Genomic DNA, 5,357 nt, shown 5'->3' with positions numbered 1-5,357 from the left:
TTTCACAATTTCTGCAGGCACCTTTTGACAAATCCAGTTAGAAATTTATAGTTATCTGTGCGTTTCTCTCCAGAATGGCATTCTGTGAGCCAGGCTGAGTAAATCGAGTGTGATCAGCCGATTTTTGACTGAATTTTAGGCGTTTTGCCCTTGATATCTGAGCGAATTTGCTAAAAGGTAGCTACTGGAGTTTTCGCTTGAGCACGGGCGCAGCCCGTGTTCAAGCCATTGTGGCCTCTCAAAATTGAGGGGGCTTGCCGTCAAGGCCTGCTTTGCCAAACAGCCCAGGGACAGTTCTAACTGTGAGTTGTGTGTCAAAAGCACAGGGCTGGGGGGGTTGCTGCTTTGAGACTTTAACTGCAGTTAGAGTTTGTGGCCTTGTTAAGTCAGACTTAACACTGTAGCTTGTCTTGATTGGCAATTTTTCCTGGACTAGTCTAGGCTTCAATGATAGTTTGCTTTTGATCACCAATTAGAGTGAACATACACTGTGGTGTGGGTAGGTGATTGTTAGTTGTCTGACCAAAGCACAGGGGTGGGGAGGGTAGCTTTTCTTTAAGTCTGTGACAGGAGCAGAATTGGCTTGTTTTCACAATTTCTGCAGGCACCTTTGACAAATCCAGTTAGAAATTTATAGTTATCTGTGCGTTTCTCTCCAGAATGGCATTCTGTGAGCCAGGCTGAGTAAATCGAGTGTGATCAGCCGATTTTTGACTGAATTTTAGGCGTTTTGCCCTTGATATCTGAGCGAATTTGCTAAAAGGTAGCTACTGGAGTTTTCGCTTGAGCACGGGCGCAGCCCGTGTTCAAGCCATTGTGGCCTCTCAAAATTGAGGGGGCTTGCCGTCAAGGCCTGCTTTGCCAAACAGCCCAGGGACAGTTCTAACTGTGAGTTGTGTGTCAAAAGCACAGGGCTGGGGGGTTGCTGCTTTGAGACTTTAACTGCAGTTAGAGTTTGTGGCCTTGTTAAGTCAGACTTAACACTGTAGCTTGTCTTGATTGGCAATTTTTCCTGGACTAGTCTAGGCTTCAATGATAGTTTGCTTTTGATCACCAATTAGAGTGAACATACACTGTGGTGTGGGTAGGTGATTGTTAGTTGTCTGACCAAAGCACAGGGGTGGGGAGGGTAGCTTTTCTTTAAGTCTGTGACAGGAGCAGAATTGGCTTGTTTTCACAATTTCTGCAGGCACCTTTTGACAAATCCAGTTAGAAATTTATAGTTATCTGTGCGTTTCTCTCCAGAATGGCATTCTGTGAGCCAGGCTGAGTAAATCGAGTGTGATCAGCCGATTTTTGACTGAATTTTAGGCGTTTTGCCCTTGATATCTGAGCGAATTTGCTAAAAGGTAGCTACTGGAGTTTTCGCTTGAGCACGGGCGCAGCCCGTGTTCAAGCCATTGTGGCCTCTCAAAATTGAGGGGGCTTGCCGTCAAGGCCTGCTTTGCCAAACAGCCCAGGGACAGTTCTAACTGTGAGTTGTGTGTCAAAAGCACAGGGCTGGGGGGGTTGCTGCTTTGAGACTTTAACTGCAGTTAGAGTTTGTGGCCTTGTTAAGTCAGACTTAACACTGTAGCTTGTCTTGATTGGCAATTTTTCCTGGACTAGTCTAGGCTTCAATGATAGTTTGCTTTTGATCACCAATTAGAGTGAACATACACTGTGGTGTGGGTAGGTGATTGTTAGTTGTCTGACCAAAGCACAGGGGTGGGGAGGGTAGCTTTTCTTTAAGTCTGTGACAGGAGCAGAATTGGCTTGTTTTCACAATTTCTGCAGGCACCTTTTGACAAATCCAGTTAGAAATTTATAGTTATCTGTGCGTTTCTCTCCAGAATGGCATTCTGTGAGCCAGGCTGAGTAAATCGAGTGTGATCAGCCGATTTTTGACTGAATTTTAGGCGTTTTGCCCTTGATATCTGAGCGAATTTGCTAAAAGGTAGCTACTGGAGTTTTCGCTTGAGCACGGGCGCAGCCCGTGTTCAAGCCATTGTGGCCTCTCAAAATTGAGGGGGCTTGCCGTCAAGGCCTGCTTTGCCAAACAGCCCAGGGACAGTTCTAACTGTGAGTTGTGTGTCAAAAGCACAGGGCTGGGGGGGTTGCTGCTTTGAGACTTTAACTGCAGTTAGAGTTTGTGGCCTTGTTAAGTCAGACTTAACACTGTAGCTTGTCTTGATTGGCAATTTTTCCTGGACTAGTCTAGGCTTCAATGATAGTTTGCTTTTGATCACCAATTAGAGTGAACATACACTGTGGTGTGGGTAGGTGATTGTTAGTTGTCTGACCAAAGCACAGGGGTGGGGAGGGTAGCTTTTCTTTAAGTCTGTGACAGGAGCAGAATTGGCTTGTTTTCACAATTTCTGCAGGCACCTTTTGACAAATCCAGTTAGAAATTTATAGTTATCTGTGCGTTTCTCTCCAGAATGGCATTCTGTGAGCCAGGCTGAGTAAATCGAGTGTGATCAGCCGATTTTTGACTGAATTTTAGGCGTTTTGCCCTTGATATCTGAGCGAATTTGCTAAAAGGTAGCTACTGGAGTTTTCGCTTGAGCACGGGCGCAGCCCGTGTTCAAGCCATTGTGGCCTCTCAAAATTGAGGGGGCTTGCCGTCAAGGCCTGCTTTGCCAAACAGCCCAGGGACAGTTCTAACTGTGAGTTGTGTGTCAAAAGCACAGGGCTGGGGGGGTTGCTGCTTTGAGACTTTAACTGCAGTTAGAGTTTGTGGCCTTGTTAAGTCAGACTTAACACTGTAGCTTGTCTTGATTGGCAATTTTTCCTGGACTAGTCTAGGCTTCAATGATAGTTTGCTTTTGATCACCAATTAGAGTGAACATACACTGTGGTGTGGGTAGGTGATTGTTAGTTGTCTGACCAAAGCACAGGGGTGGGGAGGGTAGCTTTTCTTTAAGTCTGTGACAGGAGCAGAATTGGCTTGTTTTCACAATTTCTGCAGGCACCTTTTGACAAATCCAGTTAGAAATTTATAGTTATCTGTGCGTTTCTCTCCAGAATGGCATTCTGTGAGCCAGGCTGAGTAAATCGAGTGTGATCAGCCGATTTTTGACTGAATTTTAGGCGTTTTGCCCTTGATATCTGAGCGAATTTGCTAAAAGGTAGCTACTGGAGTTTTCGCTTGAGCACGGGCGCAGCCCGTGTTCAAGCCATTGTGGCCTCTCAAAATTGAGGGGGCTTGCCGTCAAGGCCTGCTTTGCCAAACAGCCCAGGGACAGTTCTAACTGTGAGTTGTGTGTCAAAAGCACAGGGCTGGGGGGTTGCTGCTTTGAGACTTTAACTGCAGTTAGAGTTTGTGGCCTTGTTAAGTCAGACTTAACACTGTAGCTTGTCTTGATTGGCAATTTTTCCTGGACTAGTCTAGGCTTCAATGATAGTTTGCTTTTGATCACCAATTAGAGTGAACATACACTGTGGTGTGGGTAGGTGATTGTTAGTTGTCTGACCAAAGCACAGGGGTGGGGAGGGTAGCTTTTCTTTAAGTCTGTGACAGGAGCAGAATTGGCTTGTTTTCACAATTTCTGCAGGCACCTTTTGACAAATCCAGTTAGAAATTTATAGTTATCTGTGCGTTTCTCTCCAGAATGGCATTCTGTGAGCCAGGCTGAGTAAATCGAGTGTGATCAGCCGATTTTTGACTGAATTTTAGGCGTTTTGCCCTTGATATCTGAGCGAATTTGCTAAAAGGTAGCTACTGGAGTTTTCGCTTGAGCACGGGCGCAGCCCGTGTTCAAGCCATTGTGGCCTCTCAAAATTGAGGGGGCTTGCCGTCAAGGCCTGCTTTGCCAAACAGCCCAGGGACAGTTCTAACTGTGAGTTGTGTGTCAAAAGCACAGGGCTGGGGGCTTGCTGCTTTGAGACTTTAACTGCAGTTAGAGTTTGTGGCCTTGTTAAGTCAGACTTAACACTGTAGCTTGTCTTGATTGGCAATTTTTCCTGGACTAGTCTAGGCTTCAATGATAGTTTGCTTTTGATCACCAATTAGAGTGAACATACACTGTGGTGTGGGTAGGTGATTGTTAGTTGTCTGACCAAAGCACAGGGGTGGGGAGGGTAGCTTTTCTTTAAGTCTGTGACAGGAGCAGAATTGGCTTGTTTTCACAATTTCTGCAGGCACCTTTTGACAAATCCAGTTAGAAATTTATAGTTATCTGTGCGTTTCTCTCCAGAATGGCATTCTGTGAGCCAGGCTGAGTAAATCGAGTGTGATCAGCCGATTTTTGACTGAATTTTAGGCGTTTTGCCCTTGATATCTGAGCGAATTTGCTAAAAGGTAGCTACTGGAGTTTTCGCTTGAGCACGGGCGCAGCCCGTGTTCAAGCCATTGTGGCCTCTCAAAATTGAGGGGGCTTGCCGTCAAGGCCTGCTTTGCCAAACAGCCCAGGGACAGTTCTAACTGTGAGTTGTGTGTCAAAAGCACAGGGCTGGGGGGGTTGCTGCTTTGAGACTTTAACTGCAGTTAGAGTTTGTGGCCTTGTTAAGTCAGACTTAACACTGTAGCTTGTCTTGATTGGCAATTTTTCCTGGACTAGTCTAGGCTTCAATGATAGTTTGCTTTTGATCACCAATTAGAGTGAACATACACTGTGGTGTGGGTAGGTGATTGTTAGTTGTCTGACCAAAGCACAGGGGTGGGGAGGGTAGCTTTTCTTTAAGTCTGTGACAGGAGCAGAATTGGCTTGTTTTCACAATTTCTGCAGGCACCTTTTGACAAATCCAGTTAGAAATTTATAGTTATCTGTGCGTTTCTCTCCAGAATGGCATTCTGTGAGCCAGGCTGAGTAAATCGAGTGTGATCAGCCGATTTTTGACTGAATTTTAGGCGTTTTGCCCTTGATATCTGAGCGAATTTGCTAAAAGGTAGCTACTGGAGTTTTCGCTTGAGCACGGGCGCAGCCCGTGTTCAAGCCATTGTGGCCTCTCAAAATTGAGGGGGCTTGCCGTCAAGGCCTGCTTTGCCAAACAGCCCAGGGACAGTTCTAACTGTGAGTTGTGTGTCAAAAGCACAGGGCTGGGGGGGTTGCTGCTTTGAGACTTTAACTGCAGTTAGAGTTTGTGGCCTTGTTAAGTCAGACTTAACACTGTAGCTTGTCTTGATTGGCAATTTTTCCTGGACTAGTCTAGGCTTCAATGATAGTTTGCTTTTGATCACCAATTAGAGTGAACATACACTGTGGTGTGGGTAGGTGATTGTTAGTTGTCTGACCAAAGCACAGGGGTGGGGAGGGTAGCTTTTCTTTAAGTCTGTGACAGGAGCAGAATTGGCTTGTTTTCACAATTTCTGCAGGCACCTTTTGACAAATCCAGTTAGAAATTTATAGTTATCTGTGCGTTTCTCTCCAGAATGG

Source organism: Montipora foliosa, chromosome 4 (assembly GCF_036669935.1).
Source record: "Montipora foliosa isolate CH-2021 chromosome 4, ASM3666993v2, whole genome shotgun sequence".
Classification (NCBI taxonomy): Eukaryota; Metazoa; Cnidaria; class Anthozoa; order Scleractinia; family Acroporidae; genus Montipora; species Montipora foliosa.
This window is presented reverse-complemented; position numbering follows the sequence as displayed.